Below are 15,297 nucleotides of genomic sequence, written 5' to 3'. Positions count from 1 at the left end.
GTCAAAGGCCTTACAGAGGTCCAGATAGATGACATCCGTGGCTACCAGGACTACATCTCATGTCCACTGATGTAGTCACTCCATCATAGAAGGCCACTAGGTTGGACAGGCAGGACTTGCCCTTAATGAAGCCATGCTGGCTGTCTCGAGTCACCTCCCTGTCCTCCACGTGCCTTAGCATAGCTTCCAGGAGGATCTGCTCCATGATCTTCCCAGGCACAGAGGTGAGACTGACTGGCCTGTAGTTCCCCAGGTCTTCCTTTTTTCCCTTTTTCAAAGTGGGGGTTATGTTTCCCCTTCTCCAGTCAGTGGGAACTTCACCGGACTGCCACGACTTCTCAAATACGATGGACAGTGGCTTAGCAACTTCATCCACCAGTTCCTTCAGGACCTGCGAATGGATCTCATCAGGTCCCATGGACTTGTACACCTTCAGGTGCCTTAGATGGTCTCGAACCTGGTGTTCTCCCACAGTGGGCAGCTCTTCATTCTCCCAGTCCCTGCCTTTGCCTTCTGCAGCTTGGGCAGTGAGGCTCGAGCACTTGCCGGTGAAGACCGAGGCAAAAAAGGTCATTGAGTACCTCCACCTTCTCCGTGTCCCGGGTAACCAGGTCTCCTGTTTCGTTCCAGAGAGGGCCCACATTTTCCCTCGTCTTCCTTTTATCCCCGACGTACCTATAGAAGCTTTTCTTGTTGCCCTTGACATCCCTGGCCAGATTGAATTCGATCAGGGCTTTAGCTTTCCTGACCTGGTCCCTGGCTGCTCGGACAATTTCTCTGTATTCCTCCCAGGCTACCTGTCCTTGCTTCCACCCTCTGTAGGCTTCCTTTTTGTGTTGGAGTTTGTCCAGGAGCTCCTTGTTCATCCACGCAGGCCTCCTGGCGTTTTTGCCTGACTTCCTCTTTGTTGGGATGCATCGCTCCTGAGCTTGGAGGAGGTGATCCTTGAATATTACCCAGCTTTCTTGGGCCCCTCTTCCCTCCAGGGCTTTGGCCCATGGCACTCTACCAAGCAGATCCCTGAAGAGGCCAAAGTCTGCTCTCCTGAAGTCCAGGGTAGTGCGCTTGCTGTGCGCCCTCCTTGGTGCCCTAAGGATCTTGAACTCCACCATTTTGTGGTCACTGCAGCCCAGGCTGCCCTTGAGCTTCACATTCCCCACCAGCCCCTCCTTGTTGGGGAGAACAAGGTCCAGCATAACACCTCTCCTCGTTGGCTCCTCTATCACTTGGAGAAGGAAGTTATCATCGATGTATTCCAGGAACCTCCCGGATTGTTTATGCCCTGCCGTGTGCATAGATAGCAGATATCGGGGTGGTTGAAGTCCCCCATGAGGACCAGGGCTTGTGAGCGTGAGGCTGCTCCTATCTGTCTATAGAGGGCCTCATCCGCTCGGTCTTCCTGGTTGGGTGGCCTGTAGCAGACCCCCACCATAATGTCACCTGTCCCTGCCTTCCCTTTAATCCTGACCCACAAGCTCTCGGTCAGCTCCTCATCCATCCCCAGGCAGAGCTCCGTGCACTCCAGCTGGTCATTGACATAGAAGGCGACACCCCCTCCTCGTCTCCCCTGCCTGTCCTTCCTAAAGAGCCTGTATCCCTCCATCCCAACACTCCAGTCATAGAAGCCATCCCACCACGTCTCCGTGATGCCAATAAGGTCGTAGCCCTGTGGGTGTGCACACGTCTCTAACTCCTCTTGTTTATTCCCCAGGCTACGTGCGTTTGCATAGAGGCATTTAAGTTGGGCCCCCGATGAAGCTGTCTGACTGGCTGGAGTTCCTTTGTGCTGCTCTTCAGGCGCTCTCCTGCTGACCTGTGTTCCTCCTCCAGGCTCTGGGCATCTCTTGCTGGCCCTGGCATCAAACTGGTAGGAGGGGGAAGGACTGAGGTCCCCTCCACCGGCATCTCTAGTTTAAAGCCCTCTTCACCAGCTTGGCAAGCCTATGACCGAAGATGCTCTTCCCTTTCTCTGACAGGTGGACCCCATCAGCCCCCAGTAGACCAGGTTCCTCAAAGTGGGTCCCATGGTTTAAGTAGCCGAACCCCTGGCTGTGGCACCAGTCCCATAACCATTTGTTGACTCGCCAGATTCGACTGGCCCTTTCAAACCCCTTCCCTTTGACCGGCAGGATTGATGAGAAAACTACCTGCGCTCCCGAGTCCCTTTCCGCCGCTCCCAGGGCTCTGTAGTCCTTCTTGATAGTCCTCAGACTGCTCCTGGCTGTGTCACTGGTGCCCACATGAAACAGCAGCAGCGGATAATAGTCAGTGGACTGAACGAGGCTTGGTAGCCTCTCGGTGACATCCCTGATGCGAGCCCCCGGTAAGCAGCACACCTCTCCAGAGAGTGTGTCCGGTCGGCAAATGGGTGCCTCCGCACCTCTCAGAAGAGAGTCGCCTACTACCATCACCCGACGCTTTTTCTTAGTGGCGCTGGTTGTTATACGGGGGGCAGATGGGGCTGCATTACTCTGCTCCAGCGCTTCTCCTGGTGTGACAGGACTTTCCTCTTGGGCCTGCAGAGCGGTGAAGCGGTTCTTGAAGGGCACCTCAGGCTTCGGGGGAAGTCTCTTCCTCCTGCTGGTCTTTGCCTTTGCAACCGTCCATTCTTCTGCATTATTGGCCCCCCCGCTCCCTTTTGTGTGTGCCAGTGGGAGAGTTTTTGGCTGTTTGGCCGCGGGCTGCGTGTCCGCTGCAGACTGCGCTTGGAACCAGCTATCTAGCTCCTTCTCTGCCTCCCTGATGTTACGCAGCCTTCTCACCGCCTCCTGCAGCTCAGCCACCTGCTGCAGGAGGTCCTCCACCTGGGCACAGCTTTTGCAGGCAGGTCTGCTGCCTGTCCCGACCCCAGGAGAGAGGTCCAGGCACTCCCTGCAGCCGGAGGTCTGCACTGCAGCCTCTCCCTTCAGCAGTTCCGTCTGCATAGAGGCATTGGCCGCCGCTGGGGTAGGTGGTGCAGACCCCCCAGCTGGAGCCGTGGCCTTTACCCTCAGACGAGAGCCCACCATTCTGCCTTGAGGGTCGGGCAGGATGAGTGCCCTTGACCTGTGCCCAGTTGCTGGGTTATGTGCACGCCGAGTCCCCCACTCGGCCCGTGGAATGCCTCTCCTTCGAAGAGGCGCCCTCCCTTGTAAACTGCCACGCAAACTGCCGCGCCACGCCCTGTTTGCCCGTCCTGTTGGCAGCGCTCCTGGTGGCAGCGCTCCCTGGGGCTGCCTCGAGTGGCAGTGGGGGGTGGCAGCCGTTGCTCCTGGCCCCGCCCACACCTCGTCAGCCGCCCTGGTGAGAGCTGCCGGCTCCCGGCGGGTCTCTGCGCTCCCCTGTGGGTTCCCCGGCTGAGGAAACCACCCTGCACGCCGCCATCCGCCGCTCCGCTGCGGGATGCGCCTGCACCGGAGCTGGTCGCCTCTGCGAGAGGTGATGTTAATCATGTTAATCATGTTAAGACCCATTTTGCATCATGAGTACTCTACCATCATTATGGTGTTCAGTTGCCTGAACATAGGCATTCAGTACAATTTAACCTCCTGGAGTCCTGAAAGGATTTTCCCAGGCCCCTCCAAGCCCCTCCTAGTCTGGCAGAAGTGATGCACATAGCATTAGGTGCCTATTTTTACACAAATGAAATCAACCCCAAGGGTAAGATTAATTTAATGTACCTCTGGCCATTTAAACATTAGATAACTAGTCTAACCTGGTCACCTAGACAGTAGTTGGTAGAGGAACAGGGAACTCAGGTGGGAGACTCATACCGTCTGAAGATGTGTATTTTAGAAGCGTGGGAAGAATTCCCTTTCTCTCTCCACAGACTACTGAGGGAACTCAAAACCATAAATTATACAAATTTTAGGTAGCTAAATTTAGGTGAGATCAATCTCTCCCTGAGAGATTGATAAACCAGTATTCTAATCTAACCAAATCTATTCTAATCAAATCTTCATATTCCCTGGTGGTCTAGTGGTTAGGATTCGGCGCTCTCACCGCCGTGGCCTGGGTTCGATTCCCAGTCAGGGAAAGAGTCCTTTGTGGAGCCCAGTGTGTGGGACATGAGGAACGTGCAATGGGATACATCCCATTGTATCTATTTCTCATTACTGAAGTCCCTTCTTACCAACATTCACAACTTACACTACATACTTAAACCATCTTTATATCCAACATACATATTTATACATTCTCATTAACTACTGTCCCTTGTCCCTTAGTAGATAGGTATTATTCTCCCATTCCATGGGCTTCCACCACTCCCCCAAATATTTATAAGAGCAGGCTATGACTTGGGCCCCATCTGTCAAGATGGGTGCTGAGCAGAGGAGGAGCAACATGTTCAAGTATTGGGTGCCAACACCAGCTTGGTTTGGGTCATTGTTGCACTTGCCTGGATCCTTGCAAAGCTCACTATGTGTCAGTTCAGGTCATTCCTGCTACGTTACTTCCTGCAACATAAAACTCACATCACAGATTATTTTTTCCCCCAAGGTTAAATCTCCTTGAGGCACACGCCGGATCACCCCATCCTTCTGAATTACCACCAAGTACACCAACGTCCTTGAGCGAAGACAAACCCATGAATGGGTTTGACTTTTCTCAAGGGAGGTGCAACCCACACCACCTTCCCCAGCCACTTCCCTATGTGCACTTGTGCTGGTTTTGGCTGGGATAGAGTTAATTTTCTTCAGAGCAGCTAGTATGGGGCTATGTTTTGAATTTGTGCTGAAAACAATGTTCATAATACAGGGACGTTTTAGTTATTGCTAAGCAGTGCTTACACGGCATCAAGGTCTTTTCTGCTCCTCAGACTACCCCACCAGTGAGTAATGCTGGGGGTCCACAAGAAGTTGGGAGGGGACACAGCCGGGACAGCTGACCCCAACTGACCAAAGGGATATTCCATAGCATATGACGTCACGCTCAGCATATAAAGCTGGGGGAAGAAGAAGGAAGGGGAGACATTTGGAGTGATAGTGTTTGTCTTCTGTTACGTAAGTTACGTAAGTAACCGTTACGCGTGATGGAGCCCTGCTTTCCTGGAGATGGCTGAACGCCTGCCTGCCGATGGGAAGTGGTGAATGAATTCCTTGGTTTGCTTTGCTTGTGCGTGCGGCTTTTGCTTTACCCATTAAACTGTCTTTATCTCAACCCATGAGTTTTCTCACTTTTACCCTTCCGGTTCTCTCCCCCATCCCACCAGAGGGAAATGAGCGAGCAGCTGTGTGGGGCTGAGCTGCCGACTGGGGTTAAACCATGACAGCACTACAGGGACCTTATCTCCTCCCACAGTATGTAGGGGTTTTGTCTGGGCAAGACCAAGATGGTTAGCAGATCCTCTGGTGTTAACCAGCCAAGTGGCTTCTGCTAAGTTTATATCCCAGTGCTTCCATGCCCCATTGTCCAATGCTTTCAGCATAGTCTTTAACAGTCCATTATATCTCTCAAGTTTTCCAGAGGCTTGTGGGTGATAGTGGATGTGATACACCCAGTCAGTGTCACGTTTCTTGGCCCAGGAGGTTATGAGGTTATCTCGGAAATAAGTCCCATTGTCTGACTCAATTCTTTCTGGGGTGCCGTGTCACCACAAATTTGCCTTTCAAAGCCCAACGTGGTGTTTCGGGCAATGACATGGTTTACAGGATATGTTTCTAGCCACTCAGTAGTTGCTTTCACCATGGTGAGTATGTAGTGCTTGCCTTGGTGTGTTCATGACAGTGGACCAATATAGTCAATTTGCCAGGACTCGCCATATTGAAAACCTAGCCACCACCCTCTATTCCAGGGAAACTTTACTTGTGTGGCTTGCTTGATTGCAGCACGTTTCACATTCATGGGTGACCTGTGTGTTGGCATCCATGGTCAGGTCCACCCCTTGATCACGAACCCACCTGTATGTTGCACCTATCCCTAGATATCCTGATGTCTTGTGGGCCTATTGAACTACGAATAGCTCACCCTTACGCTCCCAGTACAGGTCCACCTGAGCCACTTCAATTTTGACAGCCTTCGCTACCTGTTCATTGTTTCAATGTTTTTCAGCAGCGTGATTTTGGGGCATGTGAGCATCTACGTGATGTGCCTTTAGCAGTTCGTCATGATATGTCATGGTATGTAATAATAAACCAGTATTCTAATGAACTGTTAGGTATACTGCCTATTTTTCATATCTCCCTACTTTTCTTGGTCTGTTTATTTGGCTTGTAAAATTACTATTTGGAAGAAAAACTGATCTTTCCCTCCTTGTCATGTTTGTGCTTTACAACTCTTTTGTAGATGACTTGCAGGCAAGAACTATTTACAATAAATGAATTAAATGTCAGTTTTCATTCTTCAGCAGTTCCTAGTCCACATTTTGCAGCAAACTATGTCAAGATGAAACTGAGCCTTGAGTGGGACATGGCCTTAGGTTCTGAGATTAGCACTTGAACTGTGCCATGACATTGTGAAGGCTGTCTGTACGGAGGTGGGCCTCACCTTTCTTGTTTTGTTTTGGTTTTTTGTTCCTGAATCCTGGGGCATACGATGATTTTCCAAAAACATCATCACATCCAACGTTCTTCTGCTTTTATGAGATAATCACCTATACTGTTACATCTTTGTTAAAGATGTACTGTCATAGTTTAGTTGGTCTTTATCATCATTAGTTCATGCTTTATTCTGGAATCCTTGTTGGCTTATTTGTTACTGGAATAAATGGGACCAGCTCCTTTTTCAGCACTCAGTACACTCATCAGCAAATTTTATTGCTCAAAATTTTTGGCCAACACTACATAACATAAGCATCTAGTTTTGCTATTCTTTTGTGCAATTCATAGTGTTGGAAGAAGTTACATAATTTTACTTCTTTATTTATTGAATATTTTAAAAACTTAAGTTTTAAACAATAATTTATATTTTCTGTTGTTTTGCCCTTTCATGATATTATTCCATTTCTGTAGTTCTATCATGGCACAATGGTAGAGATAATCCATATAATTAAATTGACTTGAACAAAAGCTTTTACACTAGTAGCTTGTTAACATTTTTGAGTTATATCAGTTATTGTCATTCATACAGTCTAACACCTCTTCCTGCAAACTTTTTTATCTTAAACACCATGGTTACAAACGAGTCTCAAAAATAACTGGAGCTCAACTCAGGTACAGGGATTCTTGCAGAAATTAGATTAGACAGTACGGCCTCAAACCTTCATCTGCAAAAGCAGAAATATGCATCTTTCAACCAGGGCTTCAGAAGTATAGTTGATTTTGGATTCTTTTGGAAAAAAAAGTTGTTTTATTCAAAATGCTCATGTTTACTCATATGTCAAATATGCAGAATTGCTCAAAAGTAAAGATCTTAAAATAGCAACTGGAAATCAGTTGTGATGAAATTTCGAAGATGCATTAAAAGGGGCATACTGATTTTGAACTTCTGTAATCAGATCCAGATACTTCTAAAGATATATGACAGGTGTCTTGGTTTTTAAAAGATCTTGTGTAATATATGCTTTACACCAGTGATCAGGTTTTAATATGAGACAATCAATCAGCGGGATTTTCAGAATCATAGAACCATAGAATCATAGAATCATTGAGGTTGGAAAAGACCTCTAAGATCATCGAGTCCAACCATCGACCCAACACCACCATGCCCACTAAATCATGTCCCCAAGCGCCTCATCTACACGTCTTTTAAATACGTCCAGGGATGGGGACTCAACCACTTCCCTGGGCAGCCTCTTCCAATGTTTCACCACTCTTTCAGTAAAGACATTTTTCCTTACATCCAATCTAAACGTCCCCTGGTGCAACTTGAGGCCATTTCCTCTCGTCCTATCGCTAGTTCCTTGGGAGAAGAGACCCACACCCACCTCGCTACAACCTCCTTTCAGGTAGTTGTAGAGAGCGATGAGGTCTCCCCTCAGCCTCCTCTTCTCCAGGCTAAACAACCCCAGTTCCCTCAGTCGCTCCTCATAAGACTTGTTCTCCAGACCCTTCACCAGCCTCATTGCCCTCCTCTGGACACGCTCCAGCACCTCAATGTCCTTCTTGTAGTGAGGGGCCCAAAACTGAACACAGTATTCGAGGTGCGGCCTCACCAGTGCCGAGTACAGGGGCACGATCACTTCCCTACTCCTGCTCGCCACACTATTTCTGATCCAGGCCAGGATGCCATTGGCCTTCTTGGCCGCCTGGGCACACTGCTGGCTCATGTTCAGCCGATTGTCAGCAGCTAAGTAATGTAAAGTTGAAAGTCCCTGTAGAAAGGAGAGGGTTTAATTTACTGTTTGCATTTCTCATTTCTGCTACAAGACACGTTGAAGAAATGAATGGTTGAAATAAACAAGAAATGAGCAATGCCCATAAAAAATCAATAGGCTGTTAAAATATAATACTTACATATGGTACAATATGCAACAGGTAAAGATACAAGTAGGCATAAGAATTTCCACTAAGAACCAGACAAATTTTATGGTTTGCATGTGTCTGTCCCTAGATTTAGCAAAGCATTTAGGTGTACGTGGAATTTTAAGCATTAGCTTGAATTTCACAGGACATTAAGGATACGTGACTAATGCTAAACTTGTCCTGAAGTACATTACCATCTGAAGTAGACTGTAGAATCAGTCTTTAAGTCTCTGATGTTTTAATATTCTTATTGAAGAGTAAAAAGTGAAATAGTTGAAAAAGATAAGAGACAACATTTTGCTGGAGCAACACTATAGATTTTCCATTTATAACTTTCATCTTGCTTTTTTTCAAAATGGTTAGAATTACATTTTATATGATGCAAGGTATTTCCAAAGAGATTATTATAGCATTAAGTTTAGACTTTTCCTTAGATTTTCTAAATGTAGTTCAAAGTGCATCAAACAAAAAACTCAGGGAATTTATCTAATAAATGTCTCTAATTGGGCATATCTTAATCCCCCACCCCCCCGCATCAATCTTTTGCTTATTAAAGGAAAATTAATTTGTGAGTACAAAAAAAGTATCTAAGTGGGAGAAGGAATTTGTGAAATGTTGCATCTTTGTTACTCTGCTGGGAGCTATGTGTATTGCCCAATGCATGTACTAGATCAAGTATCTAAGTTAACCCCAAGGAGATTTGAGATCCGTTTGACAATATTTAACCTGTAATCATGCCTTTTAGAATTAAAAAAACAATGATTGATCAATGATAAACAATCTGTTGGTGGCATGAACACTGTTGAAAATAGTTACCTAAATCTTAGTAGAAAGACCACATTACTGAAAGCTGAATTCATGCTGCCAGAAGATTCAAACTGGCAGAAAAAAAGACAAAAAATATTGACCAGGTGATGCAACATCTTATGGGAAATGATTCACACACAGACAGTTTCATATTGGTGCCTTTTATGCTTGTAGACATTTGTCTCTATTTTTATTGTATGTCATTAAAAAAGCTATGGAGAAATATTGCTGTTATTCAAGCTAAAAACCTACTTTGTTTGATTTTGTATGTATGTAAATTCATAAAAACCTATCAGATATCCTATCAACAATAAACATTATTTTTCATTCTTTACTGCTAATTTTAAGAACAAACAGCACACATATATCTAAAATTGTAGAGACAAAACATTAAATGCCTATAATAGTAAGTGCCTACATTTCAGTGCTACTGCCTAAATATTAAAATTTCACAACAATAATATTCATAAAATGGTTCCTTCATGATTGAAAGCAATTGTAGATTCAGAGAGAAAAGTTTGTTGCTAAAGTAAGTTAACATTATTAAAAGAGCTTCTGACTTGTGGCCGTTCTGTTTCCAAATGTGTTGTGAGGCCAGAATAACTGGGTCTTACTTTGTAAGCACAGATCACTGTATGGTATTTTCCTACTATGGAATGTCTGAGATCCATTTGCCTTTTTCTAGAGAATCCTTTGCTGGCTCCCTTTACATAGGGCTGGCTTGCTTATTTCAACCAGTTATTGTCTCCTTGTCATGTATTTAATACAATATTATAAGAAAAAACTGTGCTCGTAACACTTATTCGTAAATTAGCAGGTGTCTCTGTTATATCTCTTCAAACAAGTAGAAACCTTGTCCTTTTTACAAGGCTTTTTTCAAGATATAAGCAACTCTAAACTGTTGCAATATATATCTTTGTCAAGTCTCCTTTTCAGATTTCTTCTGTTTTATTATCTTATCAATTATTTATCTCAATAGTTTCTGTCTATTTCTGTGTTCATGTACCTGACTGATATAGGATTCCACAAGTAGCTAGCTAGACGCGAATAAATTGATTCAAATAAATCAAAGTAATTAAAAATTCTCGTTACTTCACAATTCTTGATGTCAAACAGAAGTATGCTAATAATATTTCTAAATACTACAATTTCACAACCGTATTGTTAATAAAAAAATCTTGATTAAAAACGTTTGAAGACTCCAGGAGTAAAACATGTGATAAAGAAAATGTTAGTAACCTTATCGTTGTAAATCTAAAAAAAACAAATACTTATTAATATATAATTATATAATTAATACTTCAGTCGTAGGCTTGCCAAGCTGCTGAAGAGGGCTTTAAAGTAAAGTTGCCAGGGGAGGGGAACCTCAATCCATCCCACTTCTACCAGTTCGATGCAAGTGGCAACAAAGGGGTTTGCCAAAAGGTTTGACAGGGCCAGTCGAATCTGGCGAGTCCTGGCAAATTGACTATATTGGTCCACTGTCATGAACACACCAAGGCAAGCACTACATACTCACCATGGTGAAAGCAACTACTGAGTGGCTAGAAACATATCCTGTAAACCATGTCATTGCCCGAAACACCACATTGGGCTTTGAAAGGCAAATTTGTGGTGACACGGCACCCCAGAAAGAATTGAGTCAGACAATGGGACTTATTTCCGAGATAACCTCATAACCTCCTGGGCCAAGAAACGTGACACTGACTGGGTGTATCACATCCACTATCACCCACAAGCCTCTGGAAAACTTGAGAGATATAATGGACTGTTAAAGACTATGCTGAAAGCATTGGACAATGGGGCATGGAAGCACTGGGATATAAACTTAGCAGAAGCCACTTGGCTGGTTAACACCAGAGGATCTGCTAACCATCTTGGTCTTGCCCAGACAAAACCCCTACATACTGTGGGAGGAGATAAGGTCCCTGTAGTGCTGTCATGGTTTAACCCCAGTCGGCAGCTCAGCCCCACACAGCTGCTCGCTCATTTCCCTCTGGTGGGATGGGGGAGAGAACCGGAAGGGTAAAAGTGAGAAAACTCATGGGTTGAGATAAAGACAGTTTAATGGGTAAAGCAAAAGCCGCACGCACAAGCAAAGCAAACCAAGGAATTCATTCACCACTTCCCATCGGCAGGCAGGCGTTCAGCCATCTCCAGGAAAGCAGGGCTCCATCACGCGTAACGGTTACTTACGTAACTTACGTAACAGAAGACAAACACTATCACTCCAAATGTCTCCCCTTCCTTCTTCTTCCCCCAGCTTTATATGCTGAGCGTGACGTCATATGCTATGGAATATCCCTTTGGTCAGTTGGGGTCAGCTGTCCCGGCTGTGTCCCCTCCCAACTTCTTGTGGACCCCCAGCATTACTCACTGGTGGGGTAGTCTGAGGAGCAGAAAAGACCTTGATGCCGTGTAAGCACTGCTTAGCAATAACTAAAACGTCCCTGTATTATGAACATTGTTTTCAGCACAAATTCAAAACATAGCCCCATACTAGCTGCTCTGAAGAAAATTAACTCTATCCCAGCCAAAACCAGCACAAGTGCACATAGGGAAGTGGCTGGGGAAGGTGGTGTGGGTTGCACCTCCCTTGAGAAAAGTCAAACCCATTCATGGGTTTGTCTTCGCTCAAGGACGTTGGTGTACTTGGTGGTAATTCAGAAGGATGGGGTGATCCGGCGTGTGCCTCAAGGAGATTTAACCTTGGGGGAAAAAATAATCTGTGATGTGAGTTTTATGTTGCAGGAAGTAACGTAGCAGGAATGACCTGAACTGACACATAGTGAGCTTTGCAAGGATCCAGGCAAGTGCAACAATGACCCAAACCAAGCTGGTGTTGGCACCCAATACTTGAACATGTTGCTCCTCCTCTGCTCAGCACCCATCTTGACAGATGGGGCCCAAGTCATAGCCTGCTCTTATAAATATTTGGGGGAGTGGTGGAAGCCCATGGAATGGGAGAATAATACCTATCTACTAAGGGACAAGGGACAGTAGTTAATGAGAATGTATAAATATGTATGTTGGATATAAAGATGGTTTAAGTATGTAGTGTAAGTTGTGAATGTTGGTAAGAAGGGACTTCAGTAATGAGAAATAGATACAATGGGATGTATCCCATTGCACGTTCCTCATGTCCCACACACTGGGCTCCACAAAGGACTCTTTCCCTGACTGGGAATCGAACCCAGGCCACGGCGGTGAGAGCGCCGAATCCTAACCACTAGACCACCAGGGAATATGAAGATTTGATTAGAATAGATTTGGTTAGATTAGAATACTGGTTTATCAATCTCTCAGGGAGAGATTGATCTCACCTAAATTTAGCTACCTAAAATTTGTATAATTTATGGTTTTGAGTTCCCTCAGTAGTCTGTGGAGAGAGAAAGGGAATTCTTCCCACGCTTCTAAAATACACATCTTCAGACGGTATGAGTCTCCCACCTGAGTTCCCTGTTCCTCTACCAACTACTGTCTAGGTGACCAGGTTAGACTAGTTATCTAATGTTTAAATGGCCAGAGGTACATTAAATTAATCTTACCCTTGGGGTTGATTTCATTTGTGTAAAAATAGGCACCTAATGCTATGTGCATCACTTCTGCCAGACTAGGAGGGGCTTGGAGGGGCCTGGGAAAATCCTTTCAGGACTCCAGGAGGTTAAATTGTACTGAATGCCTATGTTCAGGCAACTGAACACCATAATGATGGTAGAGTACTCATGATGCAAAATGGGTCTTAACATGATTAACATGATTAACATCACCTCTCGCAGAGGCGACCAGCTCCGGTGCAGGCGCATCCCGCAGCGGAGCGGCGGATGGCGGCGTGCAGGGTGGTTTCCTCAGCCGGGGAACCCACAGGGGAGCGCAGAGACCCGCCGGGAGCCGGCAGCTCTCACCAGGGCGGCTGACGAGGTGTGGGCGGGGCCAGGAGCAACGGCTGCCACCCCCCACTGCCACTCGAGGCAGCCCCAGGGAGCGCTGCCACCAGGAGCGCTGCCAACAGGACGGGCAAACAGGGCGTGGCGCGGCAGTTTGCGTGGCAGTTTACAAGGGAGGGCGCCTCTTCGAAGGAGAGGCATTCCACGGGCCGAGTGGGGGACTCGGCGTGCACATAACCCAGCAACTGGGCACAGGTCAAGGGCACTCATCCTGCCCGACCCTCAAGGCAGAATGGTGGGCTCTCGTCTGAGGGTAAAGGCCACGGCTCCAGCTGGGGGGTCTGCACCACCTACCCCAGCGGCGGCCAATGCCTCTATGCAGACGGAACTGCTGAAGGGAGAGGCTGCAGTGCAGACCTCCGGCTGCAGGGAGTGCCTGGACCTCTCTCCTGGGGTCGGGACAGGCAGCAGACCTGCCTGCAAAAGCTGTGCCCAGGTGGAGGACCTCCTGCAGCAGGTGGCTGAGCTGCAGGAGGCGGTGAGAAGGCTGCGTAACATCAGGGAGGCAGAGAAGGAGCTAGATAGCTGGTTCCAAGCGCAGTCTGCAGCGGACACGCAGCCCGCGGCCAAACAGCCAAAAACTCTCCCACTGGCACACACAAAAGGGAGCGGGGGGGCCAATAATGCAGAAGAATGGACGGTTGCAAAGGCAAAGACCAGCAGGAGGAAGAGACTTCCCCCGAAGCCTGAGGTGCCCTTCAAGAACCGCTTCACCGCTCTGCAGGCCCAAGAGGAAAGTCCTGTCACACCAGGAGAAGCGCTGGAGCAGAGTAATGCAGCCCCATCTGCCCCCCGTATAACAACCAGCGCCACTAAGAAAAAGCGTCGGGTGATGGTAGTAGGCGACTCTCTTCTGAGAGGTGCGGAGGCACCCATTTGCCGACCGGACACACTCTCTGGAGAGGTGTGCTGCTTACCGGGGGCTCGCATCAGGGATGTCACCGAGAGGCTACCAAGCCTCGTTCAGTCCACTGACTATTATCCGCTGCTGCTGTTTCATGTGGGCACCAGTGACACAGCCAGGAGCAGTCTGAGGACTATCAAGAAGGACTACAGAGCCCTGGGAGCGGCGGAAAGGGACTCGGGAGCGCAGGTAGTTTTCTCATCAATCCTGCCGGTCAAAGGGAAGGGGTTTGAAAGGGCCAGTCGAATCTGGCGAGTCAACAAATGGTTATGGGACTGGTGCCACAGCCAGGGGTTCGGCTACTTAAACCATGGGACCCACTTTGAGGAACCTGGTCTACTGGGGGCTGATGGGGTCCACCTGTCAGAGAAAGGGAAGAGCATCTTCGGTCATAGGCTTGCCAAGCTGGTGAAGAGGGCTTTAAACTAGAGATGCCGGTGGAGGGGACCTCAGTCCTTCCCCCTCCTACCAGTTTGATGCCAGGGCCAGCAAGAGATGCCCAGAGCCTGGAGGAGGAACACAGGTCAGCAGGAGAGCGCCTGAAGAGCAGCACAAAGGAACTCCAGCCAGTCAGACAGCTTCATCGGGGGCCCAACTTAAATGCCTCTATGCAAACGCACGTAGCCTGGGGAATAAACAAGAGGAGTTAGAGACGTGTGCACACCCACAGGGCTACGACCTTATTGGCATCACGGAGACGTGGTGGGATGGCTTCTATGACTGGAGTGTTGGGATGGAGGGATACAGGCTCTTTAGGAAGGACAGGCAGGGGAGACGAGGAGGGGGTGTCGCCTTCTATGTCAATGACCAGCTGGAGTGCACGGAGCTCTGCCTGGGGATGGATGAGGAGCTGACCGAGAGCTTGTGGGTCAGGATTAAAGGGAAGGCAGGGACAGGTGACATTATGGTGGGGGTCTGCTACAGGCCACCCAACCAGGAAGACCGAGCGGATGAGGCCCTCTATAGACAGATAGGAGCAGCCTCACGCTCACAAGCCCTGGTCCTCATGGGGGACTTCAACCACCCCGATATCTGCTATCTATGCACACGGCAGGGCATAAACAATCCGGGAGGTTCCTGGAATACATCGATGATAACTTCCTTCTCCAAGTGATAGAGGAGCCAACGAGGAGAGGTGTTATGCTGGACCTTGTTCTCCCCAACAAGGAGGGGCTGGTGGGGAATGTGAAGCTCAAGGGCAGCCTGGGCTGCAGTGACCACAAAATGGTGGAGTTCAAGATCCTTAGGGCACCAAGGA

General features: G+C 47.6%; 2 non-coding genes across 2 annotated transcripts; one reads left to right on the top strand and one right to left on the bottom strand.

Annotated features, from left to right (window-relative positions):
* The first annotated feature begins 3,943 nt into the window (after positions 1–3,943).
* TRNAE-CUC (transfer RNA glutamic acid (anticodon CUC)) lies at positions 3,944–4,015 on the top strand. Its single transcript has one exon. It is a non-coding gene; the product is annotated as a tRNA-Glu (tRNA).
* Positions 4,016–12,360: 8,345 nt separating this feature from the next.
* Positions 12,361–12,432, bottom strand: TRNAE-CUC (transfer RNA glutamic acid (anticodon CUC)). The gene has a single exon. It is a non-coding gene; the product is annotated as a tRNA-Glu (tRNA).
* Positions 12,433–15,297: the final 2,865 nt, after the last annotated feature.

Source organism: Aptenodytes patagonicus, chromosome 3, assembly GCF_965638725.1.
Source record: "Aptenodytes patagonicus chromosome 3, bAptPat1.pri.cur, whole genome shotgun sequence".
NCBI classification, from domain to species: Eukaryota; Metazoa; Chordata; class Aves; order Sphenisciformes; family Spheniscidae; genus Aptenodytes; species Aptenodytes patagonicus.
Note: the sequence above shows the minus strand (reverse complement) of the source record. Positions and strands in the feature narration are given on the sequence as shown.